The 18,465-nt window shown below is 43.5% G+C and overlaps 1 protein-coding gene across 4 annotated transcripts in view; it reads right to left on the bottom strand.

Moving 5' to 3' along the window:
- ATP11C (ATPase phospholipid transporting 11C) overlaps positions 1–18,465 on the bottom strand; it is a 220,237-nt gene that overhangs the window by 135,608 nt on the left and 66,164 nt on the right. The gene's annotated exons all lie outside the window — the stretch shown is intronic.

Raw genomic sequence — 18,465 nt, 5'->3', positions numbered from 1 at the left:
AGTAAGTGTCTGAGGTCACATTTGAATTCAGGTCCTCCTGACTTCAGGGCCAGTGCTCCATCCACTGCACCACCTAGCTGCCCCTGGACTTCCTCACTCTTGAAATCTTTCTCTTCACCAATCACCTTGCCTCCTCAATAAACCTTTGAGCTGGGGACCTCTTCTCCCCATTGGTGAGGTCCTCCCTGGTACCACCATTTTGGGAAGGACCCCAGCCATGCTTCATCTCACTCTCACTTCAATTCTCTCCAGACTCCACTTTCTTCTCCTTGCTAGTCTTGCTGCTCCCTCCCAGAGGTATCCTCCCCCTCCTCCTCTTCCCCGGTTTCTAACACCTCTTTGCATATTTTCTTCTCTCCTTATAATATAAGTTCCTTGGAGACAGGAACTGTCTTGTGTATGTGTATTTATATCCCCAGTAGTCTGTTATCTATCTATCTACCTACCTATCTATCTATCTACCTATCTATCTGCTTGTCTATCTGTCTCTCTCTACCTGTCTATCTCTCCACTTGTCTATTTACCTGTCTGTCTGCCTATGTACCTGTCTGTCTGCATCTGTCTACCTACCTGTCTATTTATCTACCTGTCTTCCTATCTACCTATCTGTTTATCTATCATCTCATTCTTTCTCAATCTCTATCTGTTCATCTATTTATCTATCTACCTACCTACCTACCTATCTGTCTATGTACCTATCTCTCTACCTGTCTATCTATTTACCTACCTATCATCTCACTCTTTCTCAATCTCTGTTCATCTATTTATCTACCTACCTACCTGTCTGTCTATCTACCTATCTCTCTACCTGTCTGTCTATCTATCTATCCATCCATCTATCTACCTGTCTATCTACCTATCCATCTATCTACCTACCTATCATCTCAATCTTTCTCAATCTCTATCTGCCTGTCTATCTATCTATCTATCTATCTATCTATCTATCTATCTCTATTTCACTCCTATTATCTCTCAGTGTATCAGTCTCATTCTATCTCTATCTCTATCTCTATCTATCTAGAGAATACCAGTGGAGTACCTAGGCTATCCATCAGGTCTGCCTTGCTCTTGTGACATAACCAGACCAGCTTCTATTTTTTGCTCATGTATTTCCTGGATGACATCTTTTACATGGTTTCTTCTTCATCATTCCTTGCTTGAATTGCATTTCAGTCTGCCTGCATACATCCACCAAACACTTCTCCATGACCCTTCAGGGAATCCTCAATTTAAATTCTTCAGAAACTGTAGTGTCCCATGACTGGCAGCTCGACACCACCAGAAGACTATTCATATTGATTAGTGTTGAGGAAAACCCGGTCACAAACTTTACCCCTGATGGACAGTAAAAGAAGCAGTTATTTCCAAGCCCATGAGCACTGCCTAGCTAGGAAGCTACTACTCCAAAAAGAAATAATCCCATCCTTATTAATGGAGCAATCAGATGCTTCTCCAAAGAAACCATTATAATTCGTGGGCTTTAAAGGAAGACAATCCCATGGGGATCAATCACAGTCTATTGTGTTTCATCTCTCTTTGAAACCACCTTTCTCTGATTTCTTTCCCATGTTTTTAAATCAGGCTTGTTGATTATTTAGCAACATGACTTGAGATAAACTAGAAAAAACACAGACCAGGGCATCTGGAGACTGGGGGTCTATTCTTAGCTTAGATACTGACTGATTTCCACTGTGGCTTTGCTCAGCTCTCTCCTCATAAATTGGGATGAGGATACATTTCCTTCAAGTGTTGCAGCAAGTAGTTGAGAAAGACTGACATTAGAACTTGGTGCAAGGGACAGAACACTGGTCCTTGAGTCCGAGGAGCTGGGTTCAAGCGTTGTCATTTATTACTAATTGTGTGAGCCTCGACAAATCATGCAACCTCTGATTTTTAGTTGTCTCATTTATAAAATTGGGGGGGGGGCGCAGTCTACTAGAGAGCCTCTAAGGTCCCTTCCAACCCTAAAATCTGTAATGCCAGCATGATACCAAGGGTACTATATAATTAATAATAATAGCTAATATTTATATAGCTCTTTATGGGCAGCTAGGTGGCACTGTAGCGGCTAGAGTGCCAGGCCTAGAATCAGGAAAACCTGAATTCAAGTCCAGGCTCAGACACATACTAGCTGTGTGACCCTGGGCAAGTCTCTTAACCCTGTTTGCCTCAGTTTCCTCATCTGTAAAATAAGCTGGAGAAGGAAATGGCAAATTTACTCCAGTATCTTTGCCAAGAAAACCCCAAATGGGATCACAAAGAGTCAGACACGACTGAAAAAACAACTAAACAACCACAATATATAGTGCTTTAAGGTTTGCAAAGCACTTTACAAATATTATCTTATTTGATCCTCACAACAACCTTAGTAGGAGTTAGGTGCTATTATTATGGCCATTTTATAGCTGGAGAATCTGAGGCCGATAGAGGCTATGTGATTCGTCCAGGGTCACACAGTGAGCAAATGTCTGAGGCTGGATTTGAGCCAGTCTTCCTGGCTCCAGGTCCAGACCTCTACCCATAATCTTCTCTCCTCTGTGACTTTAATGAAGTCTTAAATAATAGTTGACATTTATATAGCATGTTATCTTAGAAGACTTTACCTATATAATCTTACTAGTTACTTCTAATGGTCCTATGCCTTGGCAGTGAGTAGATAATTAGCCCATTTTACTGAAGGAGAAACCAAGACTCAGACTCCCGAGGCAGATTTCCCCTGGTTACAAAGCTCCAATTCCAGTGTTTTCATCTCTAAGCTTACATGTCCACAATTCCACTATTATCTTTTCAAGGCATGTTACCAAATAAAACCTCTAACTACACCAAGAGTGGGGAACCTGCGGCCTCCAGGCTACATGTGGCCCTCTAGGTCCTGAAGTGCAGCCCTTTGACTGAATCCAAATTTCACAGAACAAATTCTCTCAATAAAAGGATTTGTTGTAAAACTTGGACTCAGAAGGCTGCACCTGAGGACCTAGAAGGCCAGGTGTGGCCCGGAGGCTACAGGTTCCCCACCTGTGAACTACACCAATCTTGATTTTTTTAAAACTTGTCTTGTAGCCATGTAGGCTTTTCTCACTTTTTAGTGACATTTAGAAATGACCCTTTTTGTTTTTTTAAACTATCCCCTTTCCACTAAAAAAGTTATCATCTTACATGGAAATATCTGTAGCTAAAAAGTCAGCCATATTCCCCGTATCTGTGGGTATATTCCAGGAAGCAGCAGTTTTATGCCTCCTGTACATATTGTCCTAGAAACAGTTCCTTTCTCTAAAGAAAATAAAGGGTACCTTTGACTTGATTATATGAAAGGTTTTGTGTTGGGGGTGGGGGGCGGGCCCACAGGATCTCCATATCCATGGAGAAAACCTTTGAAAAGGAAATGGATGTTAATCAAAAGCTGGAGAAATGTGAATGAGGAACTGTAGTGGGCAATTTATCCAGAGAGCTTTGAGATCAAACATCTATCTGCTCTGGGTAACTCGGACAATTACCTGACCGGAGGCAAAGGCCTAGAATGTCCTTCTAAGTATCATAGTCTGTGATCCTAAAATGAAATGCCGAAGGATCCCTGGCTGCTGTCTCCAATTAAAAGCAACCTTTCCAAAGGGATTCTTGTCTCCTTTGGGACTGGAGTGGAGATGGAGGTGGGAACACAGAGAGAAGGGCATTTTCTACTGCCAGGTCTGATGGTACGGAAAGACTTAACTTTTCAAGGACAGAGTAACTTGCTTAGCAAGTCAGCAGGACCCAGCGGGCATGACCTTCCCAGATGTGTTGTTTCCTAGGCAGATAAGGTCTTCTCAATCCTCTAAGCAACAGGAAATCATCGAAATTATTATCTCTAACTTTTTGTGCCCCGCTCTGAATCAAGGCAAAGGTCAAGTCTATATGGAGCAGCTTTGCGGTGAGGGCAGATCTGATTTCAGAGGAAAATGGCTGTTCAGTGTTTCACCTACAAGTGGCCACACTCCCACGGCTCAGCCCCAGGAAAAGCTGTTTAGTATGCCAGTTGTGAGGCCGTTTCTATAGACTGCATCCTGGGAGGGAATAGGCCAGGTAGGGCCTACAAAGTGAGGCAGAGTACTCTGAATACAAAACTTATCAAACCCACATTCTCCATTTTCAGATCTGGCCATACCATCCTACCATACCATAGCATGGCTAGGTGGCGCCAGAGTGCAGAGAGGGCTGAGCACTGATTCAGTAAGACCTGAGTTCAATCCAGCCTCACTTACTAGCTGTGTGGCCCCAGGCAAGTCACTTCACCTCTGTCAGCCTCAGTTTCTTCAGCTGCAAAATGGGGATCATAATAGCATCTACCTCCCAGGGTTGTTGTGAGGATCAAATGAGATAATCATTGTAAAAAGCACTTAGCACAGCACCTGGGCACATAGTAAGCGTTACATATAAATATGTATTCCCTTCTCCTGCCCTTCCTCATCCTGAACTATCTCAAAAGCTAAGTCAGGTCAGGCCTAGTTAGGTGGGAGATTCCTTGGGAATGTCAGATGCTGCTGGCTTTTCCTCCAGTGTCTGGTCACTTAATAAATGCTCATGGAATGAATTATGGACTTACCCCTGCCACAAACAGAGGCTCTATCAGCCTAACCAAAAATTAACTGGTTATTTTACTGGTGTTTTGAATGACCTACAATTGAATTGCATTTCTTGTTAGGACCAAAAGCTATAGAAGAATGAAAAAGGAATCACAGGATTTTTTTTTCACCATCCCCTTTTTTAAATTTTTTTTTTAATTTTGATTTATCAACAATCACTTCCATATGCTTTTGAGTTTAAAATTTTTCTCCCCCTCCCTCCCCAAGACAGTGCACAATCTGATATAGACAATTTTTCACATTAGTCATGTTATAAGAATTAGAACCAATAGGAAGAACACCATCCCTTTTACATAAGGCCTGAGAGACCTCCATTTCCAAGGAGCAGAGACACTAAGGGGGAAATGGATTTAACTTACAATGCAGAGTCAGAGACAGAAATAAGGAATATCCTACCAAAGAGGGCTGTTAGACAATGAAACTGGCAATTGAAGGAATTTCTGGGCTCTCCAGCTCTAAGCTCTGGGCTTTCAAAAGAAACTAAAGGGATTCTCTCTCTGGGCTAGTTTCACTTGAAGCCGAGGGGAGAATCTGACCAGGGCCCTCCCAGCCTTCAAAACTGATGAGCTACCAATATCCGGGCCAATATATCATAGCTGTATCATAATGTATGGTAGTTGTACAAAATGGTAGCAGAGAGAAGGAGAGAGAATTAATAGGAAAACCCACTCTCATTTCCCAGTTGCTGCCAATGTCAAGTTTAAAGTGATGGCCCTAAGTCGTGCAGTTTTCAATAATTCAGGTGGCTTTGCCAAGACAGAAGGCTTCTAAGTGTAAATGCTCAACAGCTTTCCCATTTAGATGGGACCCAGAGATGCAAAGCGGAGATGTATGCTTCCTGTCATCCTATAAGAATTGCAAACCCTAAAAGACTGATATAAGTAGAGCACTTTACAGACTTTACAACTCTATATAAATGTAGGTTATTATCATCATTCCTACACTACCCAAATGCCCTCATCATTTTAGTTGAGATCAGAAGTGCTGAACCTACGGACCATGTGTTATTTTAAGATCTTGATAACTGTATTTCACTATAATTGAATTTCTTTGTAATCCTATGGTTTTATTTTATGCATTTAATAAAAACAAGATTCTGAGAAGAGGTTGGCACATAGCATAAAAGATTAAGAATCCATGCTTTAGAAAATAGATCAAGAGGCTGCAAGGGGCCCCACAGATCATAGGATTAGAGATCTCGAGCTAGAAAGGACCTCCATGGCCAAGTAGGCCAGTCCTCTCATCTTATAGATGAGGAAACTGAGCTCCAGAGGTGAAGTGACTTTCCAAAGGTCACATGGAGAGGAAGTTACTGAAGTAGGATTTGACCTCAAGTCCTCTGGCTTCAAATCCAGAGCTCTTTCTGCTATACCTTTCTACCTTTATGTTGAAAGCTACTGGTACCACCTCCATTTCAGCCACCAATAAACATCCAATACTAAAAAAAAAAGTACAAGTGAAAAATGATGTTTGCAACAGGTCACATTTACATAGAACTTTATGTTTCCAAAGCAGTCTGATTAATTCCTAGATCTAGAGCTGAAAGAGACTTCCTCTTCATTTTACAGATGAGAAAACAGAGGCCCAGAAAAGTGACCTGCCCAAGGTCACACGAGGAGTGAGGGGCCAAGCCAGGAATCAAACCCAGTACTCCTGGACTATTCCAGGGGAGAACAGGGGTCAATCTGCATTGATATCAGGGATTTCCTCATCAGGAATCCCCCCATATCAATGAACTCATGAGTCCATTTCCAGAAATAAAAAAAAGATGAGGAGCACAGAAAAGAAAGGTGACTTGCTCAAGGTAACATAGCAGATGGCAGAACAGAGATTGGAACTTGGTTTTCTGACTCCATGCCCAAAGTTCTTTCTACTACACTAACCTGAGCAGCCTGGGGCAATAGCCTATGACACCATTCTTCCCTTCTTCCTCCTCCAGAAATAACCCCTTTGACACGCTCAGCTCACACTTTCAAGCCACAGGCTGCTAATTATAAAGAAGTCAAGTAATAAAGAATAAATTAGCCTCCCTATAAACTCAAATCACCCTCCAGGGAATTCTAGGTAACAGACTATTTTCCCATGTGACCATAAAAATATGCAAAGTCCTCATATATTTCCTAGGCAAAGGGGGGAGGGGGTGGTGGTGGAAGGACAGAGAAAGGAGAGGGAGAAAGAGGCAGGGAGGGAAAAGGGAAGGAGGAAGGAGGGGCAAGGAGGAAGAGGCAGACAGGGAAGGAGGAGGGAGGAGGAAGGGGAGGGAACACAATGGAGAGAGGGTAGCAGGTGGCTGGGGAAAGGGGGAGGGAGAGAGAGAGAGAGAGAGAGAGAGAGAGAGAGACTGTATCTGTTTTTATTGTTTCCTGAGCAACTACAGATGCTCTACTGATCGACCAGGCAGCCCTGTCTGAATAGAAGAAGGCAAAGGATAGAGAGAATGATTATTCCCAGAACAAACACATGAGCTTCATTTAAAAATCATGGACAGGTTTAGCAGGTCCCCTGTCCTTCCAAGAGTGCCAAGCTGGGATTGACCATAAGGACAAATGCATCAGTCTGAATCAATGCCCTCAAACCAACTAACCTCACTTTAAGAAGAAGGCTCCCATACACAGTATCCAATTAGTTTTCAGGCTAACCTCACTAAACTCATAATTTCTTCTGATAAATCACTTAATCAATTTTTGTCTAAATGAACTGATTTTGTTTTTCCAAGGTTCAAATGCACTAGTCCAAACACTGGATAGCTCTGTCAATTCTGGAGCCTCTCTTTATAAATGATCAATTTCCAATCAGTTCACTAGACCTGACCATGAACTTGGTGGCCTTGAGCCATTGGATAGACTTAATCTGCATTATCACCTCCAGGGCACCACAAATACAAGAAGAGGTATGTCATATTCATTATTCTATTCCTCTTCTCTCTTCCCTCCCTCCATGCCTACCACAGACCCTCATACAGCACATAGTTGATGCTTAATAAATGTTTCCAGAAGGCTCAAACAGGTCCACACCAGCATTACTTTCTACACCACGAGAAATCTCCTTCTGGGGATCCCTAAGGCAAATTTTGTAACCATCTTACCAACAAACAAACCAAAATCCTTGGAAAACTCTGGACACCTGGCAATAATTTAATAAGTATTTTGCGGGGGGGGGGGGGGGGGGGGGGGGAAGGGTGTCTTTCTGGAGCAGCAGTACTCCCAAAGGACAGAGCAATACAACTATAAATTTTTGATACTAACAACGTTGTTTCTACTCTCCTAAGGCGAGGTAGCAATGTCAAGAGTTCTAAGGATATGGATAATTAACAGCATATTTTGTGCTACAAATCCTTGGAGCCCAGCCTGCCAGGCCAAGCTGAGGGTAAAAAAGCAAAGGAACTCAATGCACAATTTCTGGGCCTGCCTACCAAAGAAACCCCCGAATGTCCTTTCTGAACTGGCTTTCACTCTAGTTACTGAAGTACTTAAGATGATTTTCCACCCTTCTCTCCCCAAAGGCCACACAAGCCAGACAAGTGAAAGGAGACAGAAGCACTGTCTCCTGGAGACTTGCTCTGGGACATATCTGTACCTGAACATTGGGGGTTCCCCAACCCCAAATTCAAAGCTCTACCAGGTACACCCAGAAAACCATAGGCAGATGAGGCGTTAGCAGAGAGGCCAGGCCACAGTAGCCCAAGTAGCTGGAAGCTGCCCTAGGAAATGGAGGTAAGGCTACTCCTAACACAGCTTCCCAAGTGACTCTCAGAGCTTCGAAATGAACATCGTGGCCCTAATGTCTAAGTACTTGGTCACTACACTGCTCCTGCCCTAATAATTAAGAAGCAAATCCTTCTTGGATTCTGCTTGTTTGAATTTGCTAACATGCCCCTCCTTTTTTTTTAAAGACTTACATTCCTTGAACTGTGTTGTGAAGTTTCACGAATGATAGCCAAACTGAATTTTCCTCCTTTCCTTTATCTCTCTTCTTCTTTTCTTCCCTTTCCTGTCTTCTCCTCTTCCCTCCCTCCTCTCTTCTTAACCTTTCATTATTTCCTTTTCTTTTTACTCCTTTCTTTTTCTTTCTTCAAGCTTTTTCTCTTTTCCTTTCTTCTCACTCCTTTCCTATCCTCTCTTCTACCCTCCCCCTTTTCCCTCTTTTCTTTCTTCTCTTTATCTTTCATTTTCTTTTATTTACTCTCCTCTTTTCCTTTTCTTGACTTTCTTCTCCTTTTCTTTCCTCCCCTTTCCTTTTCCTTCTTTTCCTTAACTCTCTCCTTTTCTTCTCTTTCCTTTCCTCTCCCCTTCTACTCTCTCCATTTCTTTCCTTCCCTCTCCTTTTCTTTTCTTCCCTTCCTTTTCCTCTCTTCTCCTTTTTGTCCCTTTCCCCTCCTTTTTTCCTCTCCCCTCTTCCACCTTTTCCTTTTCTTCCCTTCCCTGTCTTCTCCTCTCCTCTTTTTTCCTTTCCTTCTCTCTCCTCTTGGTTTCTGCCCTTTCTCTTCTTTCCTCTCTTTTTCTTTCCTTTTCCTTTCCTCTCTTTTCCTTTTCTTTCCTTTCTTCTCTTCCCTTTTCCTCTCCTCTCTTTTCTCCTTCCTTCCCCCTCCTTTCTGTTCCCCTCTTCTCCCTTCCTGTTCCTTCCTAGCTTTCTTTCTCCTCTCCTTTCCTCCCCACCTACCTTAAGTTCAAAAATGAAAATCAGCTTTCTTATAGAGCACAGCCACCAGAAAGGAATCCTGTGTATGCTTTCAATAACTCAAAGAGCCTACCTAGAATAGAATTTTTTTTAAATCCTGGGCTATTTGACAGTTCTGTGGAGCCTTGCTGAAAGAACCTCTTCAAAGGTCAGAGAAATGATCAGCTCCACACACACACCTAACAGTCACTATATGATTTCCAACGTCCCTTTCCCTTCCTGCTGTCCCAGAAATGGCATAAGAGCCCCGGCTAATAGCAATGGAGCACAACTGATTTGGAGCAGAAGCTGAAAACTGAAGGGGGTGGGGGAGTCACTTCCATAACCCTTAAGCTCTACTTCATTCTTGAAATGATAGGACCAATACTAGGCAGCCAGACAATCCAGTAAAGCACACTCAACTGCAGCCAGGAAGCAGATAAAAATACACATGCAAATAAAAGGAAGCAGTTGCCCAGCAAGCCTCGCCTATCTCTGGAACTAGTGGGGATGGAGCCAAGAACACAAACCTCAGCCACGGGTGTTGCAGGCATGTCCATCTGTAGGCTGGCCCTGAGGAAGCAGCTCTATGTGTACCAGCTCCAAGGAAAATCGCCCAGAGCAAGCTGGCTATGGCTTATCAGGCCACTGGGAGCCGACTCTGCAAGGCTTCTAAAGTTTCCCAGAAGTTGGGCAAAAAGCCAAGAGTGGCTTTCAAGTTTCTCTGCTTCCAGGGGAGGGAGAAAACAGTATGAGAAGACTCGTGCCAACCTTTAAGGCTTCTCAAAGGGCTAACCACTCCTATGCTGGCCTAACCCAACTCCTACTCTATACCATGCCCATCCCTTTGAGGAGCTCCTCTCTCTCCTCGCTCTATCATACCATGCTGTGCAAACTGTCTCCTCCTCCCTGCATGGATGAAACGGGTCATCGTAATCTGATTTGCTTGAAACGTTTCAAACCTGAATACCCTTTCCTACTGGTGGGCAGAAAAATGATTCGTTCAAGGAACAATTAGGTTTCTAGATCTATTGATGGTAACAGACGGACAAACAGAGAGGATAGTTGGAACACTACAAACAACCAGGCCTCAACAAAACCGCCACGAGAATACCTGAGGCACCAACAGACAGTCTTGGAGTACAGACAGGTGGAAACAGACAGAGGTCAAAGGATCAAAGATTTAGGGCTGGAAGGGACTTCCCGGTTTAAGGAATCCAACTTCTTCACTTCGTAGAAGCTGAGATCCAAAGAGATTGTGATTTGTCCAAGGTCAAACACGGGATCACAGACCTAGGGCAGCAAAGTGCATAGAGCGATGGGCCTGGGAGTCAGAAAGACCTGAGTTCAAATTTGGCCTCAGACACTTACTGGCTGTGTGACCCTGGGCAAGTCACTTCACCGCTGTCTGCCTCAGTTTCCTCAACTATGAAGTGGGGATCATAATAGTACCTACCACCCAGGGTTGTTGTGAGATGGGATAATAATTATAAAGCGCTTAGCACAGTGCTTGGCACACAGTAAGCCCTATATAAATGTTAGCTGTTATAGAACTAGGTGTACACAGGGTCCTCAAAAGCCATCTAGATCAACTCTCTGATTTTACACATGAGGAAACTGTGGTCCAAGGAGCTGTCGCTTGCCCGTGGTCATAGATAATAGTAGTTAACGTTTACATAATACTTTAAGGTTAGCAAAGAACTTTACATATATTATCTCATTCAATCCTCCTAACTACCATGGGAAGTAGGTGCTATTAAGATCCCCCATTTGCAGATGAGGAAACTAAGGCTAAGAGAGGTCCAGTGACTTGTCACACAACTAGTTCAGTGTCAGAGGCTGAATTTGAACTGAGGTCTTTGTGACTCCAAGTCTAACATTCTAACTACTGTGCCACCTAGCTTCTCAGAGCTAATAAGTGTCTAAGTCAGCATTTGAACTCAGTTCTTCCTGACTAAGTCCAGAGCTCTAGCTATCATACCACACAAGGTCTAAGTAGGAATTGTAGCTTACAGGGCCAGTTCAGTGAGGGGCAGGGGGAACCCAGGAGAGAAGACAGTCTACTCCAGGACAGGGGATGGCTCCCATAGAAAAGGTGACACCTCCCCAATAACCCCAACCCCTAGAAGGATACAGAGCACTTAGATACAGCAGGTCAAGGTGGGAGGGAAGGAGGGTCCTGGGAGAGGGTGGCCACAGCAACAGGACCTTGACCATGATTACCAAAGACAAGTTAAGGGAGTACAGTCAGTAGAGCAGAGGGCTACTAGATGTCAGTGCCCAGGACAAAGCACCAGCTGCCCCCATCTGGTTCCACCTCTGGGTAGCATGGAAGCATTTTCTGCTTCGGGAGGACCACACCCTGGCAAGGCCAACATTCAGTGGGGAAAGATAAGCACCAATTCAGAGGGCCAGCATTTGGGGCAAAAAAAACCACCTCAGCATTAATCCTTAATCAAGCAGATACTTTTACCAACCTAATCAAGAAGCGCTTTCATTTTCATAGCACTTTATATGCATAAGTTCATTTGATCCTTATAACAACCATGGCAGAGTAAAGGACTGGGTTTATTATCTCCATTTTGCAGATGAGGAAACTGAGTTGCAGAGAGAGGTGTGACTTGCCCAAAGTCATAGTATGGTAAGATCATTGACATAGGGCTGGAAGGGACTTTAAAGGTTATCTAGCCTAACTCCTTCATTTTATAGATGAGGAAATTCGGGCCTAGAAAAGTAACGTGATTTGCCCAAGGTCACACAGCAAGCAGATGGCAAAGATAAAATTTGAACCCAAGACTTCTGACACCTAACCTGGCATGCTTTCCAACATACCACACAGCCTCTTTAGCAAGCTAGTAAGCTCTGCACAGCTAGTAAGACGCAAAGCCAGAGCTCAAAGCCACGCCCTCTGATAGCAAACCCTGTCCCACAGCTGTCTCAATAAAGCAACATGCCTAGCACAGACAGAACATGACTAGGATGTCATCCCACCACCTTGCCTCCTGGCCCCTTTTGTAGTTTCTTTCCCTGGAGAGATAATGTATTGACCCCTTGACTTCGGAAATCTGCTCAGGGTGCTTATTCCTGCATCCCTAATCTTTGGATTTCATATTCTAGAAAACTCCGTCTTGGCATGCTACGCCCAACCCCACCATGGCCTCTGTTTTGTTCCCTCAGACCAGAACTTGGACTATGTCCTCTTTCCCCATCAATGGTCAGAGATTCGACAGATTTCTTTAAGAAAGAAAAACACAAAACCACTATGACTGGGTACTCACTCGTAAAGCAGGTAAAGAATTCCCCTTACAGGATAAGGCAAGATAAGGTGCCTAATAAAAACCAATTACACTTGATGAAGGTGCCTAGATAACCAGTTTTATTGCCAGCCTTATGATAGCCTAGTTGTTCAAAGAAATGATAAGTTTTCTGGGTGAACTAGACATAATCTGGAAGCAACAGTATGATATGTTGAATTTCAATATTGTATCCAGCCTAGGCAAATTCATTTGTAACATTCAGAACAAGCGAGGCAGAGTTTGAGAAAGCAAGTTCTTATGAGGTCACCCAGGAGGTATATAGAGATGGTATGTAACAGAGCCAGGATTTGAACTCAAGCTCTCTTGATTCCATTCCATTGAATCACACTGCTTCTGACAAAGGAAAATGGAGGAAATAAGTGGAAAGACTCTGGGGGTTCCTCAGCAAGACAAGATCACCCCTGAAAGCCAGTGTACAAGGAAGTAACAAACTCTTCTGGGGGTTGAGACAGTGGGGAGGTCCGGGGCAACTGTCCCAGTGGTGGTGGGACAAGATAGAGCAGCCAAGTCTCTGGGAGGGAACCAAGGGGCACTTGCCTAGGGCAGCTCCAGTGGATATCTCCCAGCTCCTAGCCTGCATATTTCATCCAGTTAGAACGATGTTGATTCACCATTAGGGGGGTGAGATTAGGCTCACTAAGGAATTCAGACGAAAATCAAAAGAATCCTTTCCAAAGGACCAAGACAAAGAGTCCTTTCCAAAGGTCCCAGGACCAGGCAAGCAAACTACGCACGCGCACACGCACACACACACACACACACACACACACACACACACACACACACACACACTTTGCACAGCAAGCTTGTAAATTTAACAGGTGACCTGATTGGTAATTAGTCAGAAAAGGCATTTTCCCGGCTAGAAAAAAAAAAGAGCCCATAAAGATTAGCAAACTTTTCAAAGCATAATTCCTCCTATTCTAGGGTATTACAGTGGAGGACAAACGAAGATTAAAGAAAAATGGGGCATAAATATGACTTTGACCTCCTCTGAGAAGCCATCCCAAGGCACATACCACATTCTCCTTTGGATTCCAGCTACCTAGAGCCCCACCTCAGCTCCCATCAGACTTTCAGCAACTTGAGGGCAGGGCCCAGGCCCTACTCATCTTATGCCTAATAATAACTGACTTGTTCAAAAAGTGCTGGAGAGGGGCAGCTTGGTGGTGCAGTGGATAGAGCACCAGCCCTGGATTCAGGAGGACCTGAGTTCAAATCCAGCCTCAGACACATAACATTTACTAGCTGTGTGACCCTAGGCAAGTCACTTAACCCCATTGCCTAGCCAAAAAAAAAAGTGCTGGAGAGATGGCAAAAAGGGTTCCCTTTTTCCCTTTATATAGCTTCGTGTGGGCCTCACAATTAACTTGTAAAGTAGTACTCTAGAATTCTCATTTTATAGATGAGGAAAGAGAGCCAGAGAGGGAGAGGTAACTGAGGAGCACTGATTTAGAGCTGGGAAAGACCTTTGGGACCATCAAGTCTACCTGCTTCATTTTACACAGGAGGAAACTGAAAACTTAAGAGGTTAAGTCATTTGCCCAGAGTTTGGAAGAGGGATGGCTTGAACCTAGGTCTTCACGACTCCAAATCCAACATGCTGATGCCACCTAGCCCAGAACTTTGCTCAGAGCAGATGTTCAACAAATATCTGTGGGATGAATGAACAAGTGAATGAATGGGTTGGTTGGAGACTCTCTCATCTACCCCTGAGACACAGTGACCACCATAGTTATATATGCCATGCTGAGGGGCATTAGCAAGTAAATGGGAACACTAGCCCTTACAGTGCCACTGGAAGAGTGAGGGCTTAAGAAATGCTTTATCTACCTAGCTATCCATCTACCCATCTACACATCTATTCACCTATTTACCTATTATCGTTCTATCCATCCATCTAGTATCTATCTCCCTATCTACCTACCTAGCTATCTCTTATCTTCTATTCATTCACTTATCTCTATCAGGTTCAATGTCATCACACCCGGTCCCATTTTTCAAGGCTCGATCTATGAGAGGGTCAATATCCAATTAGCAGGGAAGACACAGAGTATTTACAATACATCTGGAATAACAAAAGCATTCCAGACTGTGATATGGAATATTGACCATGGTAACTATATTGAGCTGTTGCCAGTTACTATGCTGGAATGCAAAAACGTGGTCATAGGTAGACTTAATAGAAGGCTCGATAACAATAAAAACATCCAATACTTATAAAGTACTTTGAGGCCTGCAGAGTCCTTTACCTAAATTGTCTCATCTGATCTTCAGATATTCAAGTGAATTGTGAGCTCAGGTGGTTTTGTGATATATTATCATCAGTAGGAAAGGATTGGAGCCTAAGTTTACCCTGACTCCAAGTCCACAGCTTTTCTATGCTACATTGCTCTCTTGATGACCCAAGTTACTTGCCATCCCTGAACCAGAAGCATCAGATCTTAGAGCCTGAGAGCCTACATCTGAATCCCAGCTCTGCCACTGGGTACTTGTATAGCCTTGGGCAAATAACATCCCCTACCTGGCTTCCTCATATATAAAAAGAGAGTGCTGGACTAAATGACCTCCAAGATCCATCATAACCCTATGATTTTACTAGGTACAAAGCTCATTTCTAATTCTACACTTAGGATGATGCTGGTTTCCCTTCTCTTTAAAATGAAGGGGTGGCCCATACTCTCCGAGGGCCTTCCATGGTCCTAAGTAGATATGTGAGGGCAAGACCAGGGCTGTTTCTAGCCATTTGGCTAAGAAGATTTGGGGGTGTGTGGGAAGAGGATGAGGAGAGAGAATGGCCAGGCCAATGGCCTCCCCATTTGCTCTAGGATTCTTTGGTTCTAGGGCAAAAAACAAGTCGACAGCAGAAATACAAGGCCAAGAAGACAGTGCTTTAAGAATTGAAGGGGAAGGGAAAAGCAAATATTCCCCAAAGTAATAAATATATAGGGGTAAGGAGGTCTTCTCCCCTGCCTCCACCTACCCACCCCACCACCACCACGAGCACAAATTGCCTGGAGTATATTACCCCCAAGGTGTTAATTTGGCACAGTGGAAGGTATATTGGCGTTTTTTTTTTTTCAAGCTAAAAGGATGCCCACTGAAAGTACTACAGCAGCAATTGACTTAATGGTACCCCAGAGGTCTGGATGAATGACTGTATCTTGGATGGTGCATGCCCTGCCCTGCCCCCCTCCCCAAGACAGTTCACTTCTCCATCAGTATTTAAAATACATTGCCCAGGTACCCAAGGCACTGGGGAACTCCAGTTTTGAACAGGCTGGTATTAGGTGGCATGGTGCCAGCTTTGAAAACAAATCTATTCTCTATAATTACAAATGCTACTTTGTACCTGAGATTTCACCAGACCAACAAAACTACTTTATTTATGTATACTTTGAAGCCACTTGAAAGAAGCTGTTTGAGGACTGGATACAATTTTTTTTTTTTATATGAGTGCTGGAAAACAAATACCACTCAAGTGGGAGGCCAAACCAATCCTCCCCCAAACCAAACAGTTCTCCGAAAACCAAATAAAAGGAATCCTGGGCTGGCCAGAGCTGGAGGCTGGGCAGAAGTGGGAGTTGGGGCTTCTAAGTACAAGGTCTGAAAAGATCAGACAGGGATGCCTAAGCCTGGCTTAAAGGTTGAGTTGTTTTTGGAGTCCAATTATCAGAAGGCACGGGATTTACTGAGAATGCCCAGTAGGCCTTCAAAAACAGCAGCAGACAACCATGACCACATAGCAAAGAAACAGAATATACTTACAGCTACCAAGTCCTGAAGCATCCCGCAAGGGTTGCAAACTCTTAACTAAGCCACTGGTTCAGTGAGGCTCACACAAATGAGCATTACTAGTAATCAGAGAAGGACTTGGATGAGTGTTAATAGTCATCAGAGGGTTTGGGTTCAAATGCTGCCTGTGCCATTTCCTATTATTTGTGTGACCCTAGACAACAAGTCCGCTAAGCCCACACAGGCTTCAGTGTGCACCTCTAAAAAGTAAGGGGATTGGATTAGGTGATCTCTAAGGTCCCTTCCATACCTTTAAAAGCTATGATTCTAATAATAAAACATTGATAGGAGAGGCCTAGTTTTCCCAGTCTCCCAAGTCACTGTAAAAATATCAAATGGGAAAATGTTGGTAGAAGACTACAGATTTACAGAGCTGGAAGAGGCCTTAAAGGCCAGCTAATCTGACCCCCTCATTGAAGAAAAGAGGAAATGAAGACTCAGGTAGGAGAAATATATTGGCCAAGGTCACAAAGAGCAGAGGCCACATTTGAACCCCCACTCCCTCCTCTAGAGGTATTAGTTTTCTTAAAGTGTTTCTAGTTTATTCTACTGTGAAAAACTCAGAAACAACATGAAATTTCTTAAAGCTTAAGGGAAAAAAAAGGAAAATGACTCTTACATAGGTTAAGGCCAAACAAATGGCAAAGGCCATTGGCATAAGGATAGGCCTTGAATCAACAAATTCGATTTCCAGGGACTCACATTGGCCAATTCCATTGATGGAGTAAAGGTCATGCACAAGTGTCCTGCCACAAATTCGTCTGCTTGCTCCCTGCTGTCCTCCTATGTCTCCCCTCCTGGTATACTCAAGGTCCCCACCTTGGCTTGCTCCCATGGTGGTTCTCAGGCAGCCCTGAGTTGGAGGATGGCATAACTACCATGACTCTCCGGGAGTGGTCAAGAAATACACTGCCAGGGACAGAGGAGGGAGGCAGGAACTTGGATGAAGGAAAACAAAGGCAAAATGGTAGTGGATGGGTCAGGAGATTATACTCATCCTAAATGTGTGGGTGCTAAGGAAGGAAAGAAACTAGTAGTAAGTGCTTCCTATGTATCATGCACTTTACAAATATCATCTCATTTGGTCTTCACAGCAACCTTGGAAGGTAGGTACTGTTATTATACTCTTTTTATAGTTGAGGAAACTAAGGCAGACAAGAAGTTCCATGCCATACCCAGGGTCACAGAGCTAGTGTCTGAGGCTGGATTTGAACTCAGGTCTTCCTTACTCCAGGTCCAGAGCTCTATCTACTCCAGTCTAGTTGAAGGGAACTCATAAGGTTGGGCTCCAAAATAGTTTGGGATTTTACTAATTAAATGTCCATCTACAAAAATCAGTAGCATACTATAATATAGGGACTCTAAATCTGAGGTTGGTGGAGAGATCTTAGAGGGTCTGTAAACTTGCATGGGGAAATAATTCCATCGTTATTTTCACTAACTATTTAAAATTAGCAATTACTTTAAAAATGACTTTGAGATTGAGCCATAGGCTTGAATCTGACTTCCAAAGGAGTCCGTGACACCAAAAAAATTAGGACTTTTTGGGTAGTGCTGTTATAATGAATAGAAAGCTGGCCTCAACACCTACATGACCCTGGGCAAGTCATTTAGCTAGGCCACTAAACCCTGCATAGGGATCTCCACAGGCCACATACTGTCTTAGAAAACCACATATTAACATTTCCTATGTCCTACTGTATTTTTATTTATTCTGTTAAATATTTCCCAATTATCTTTTAATCTAATTTTTGTTGTATGTCTGACACCTCAGTTGTAGGCGAACTCCTTAAGAATGGAAGTTGCTGGGGCAGCTAGGTGGCGCAGTGGATAGAGCACCGGCCATGGAGTCAGGAGGACCTCAGTTCAAATCCTGCCTCAGACATTTGACACTTACTAGCTGTGTGACTCTGGGCAAGTCACTTAACCCCAACTGCCTCATTAAAAAAAAAAAAGAATGGAAGTTGCCAAGAAGGAATAGAGCTGAATCCATAGAGGGAGTTCCCTTATCACTGAAATCATAGGTACCTTCTCTATCCCTATCCTAAGAAGTCTCAGTATTCATTTGCATACCTAAA

This window comes from Vombatus ursinus, unplaced genomic scaffold (assembly GCF_900497805.2).
Source record: "Vombatus ursinus unplaced genomic scaffold, bare-nosed wombat genome assembly UNPS02015152.1, whole genome shotgun sequence".
Lineage (NCBI taxonomy): Eukaryota > Metazoa > Chordata > Mammalia > Diprotodontia > Vombatidae > Vombatus > Vombatus ursinus.
The sequence above is the reverse complement of the archived record's forward strand: the minus strand, read 5'-3'. Positions and strand labels throughout refer to the sequence as shown.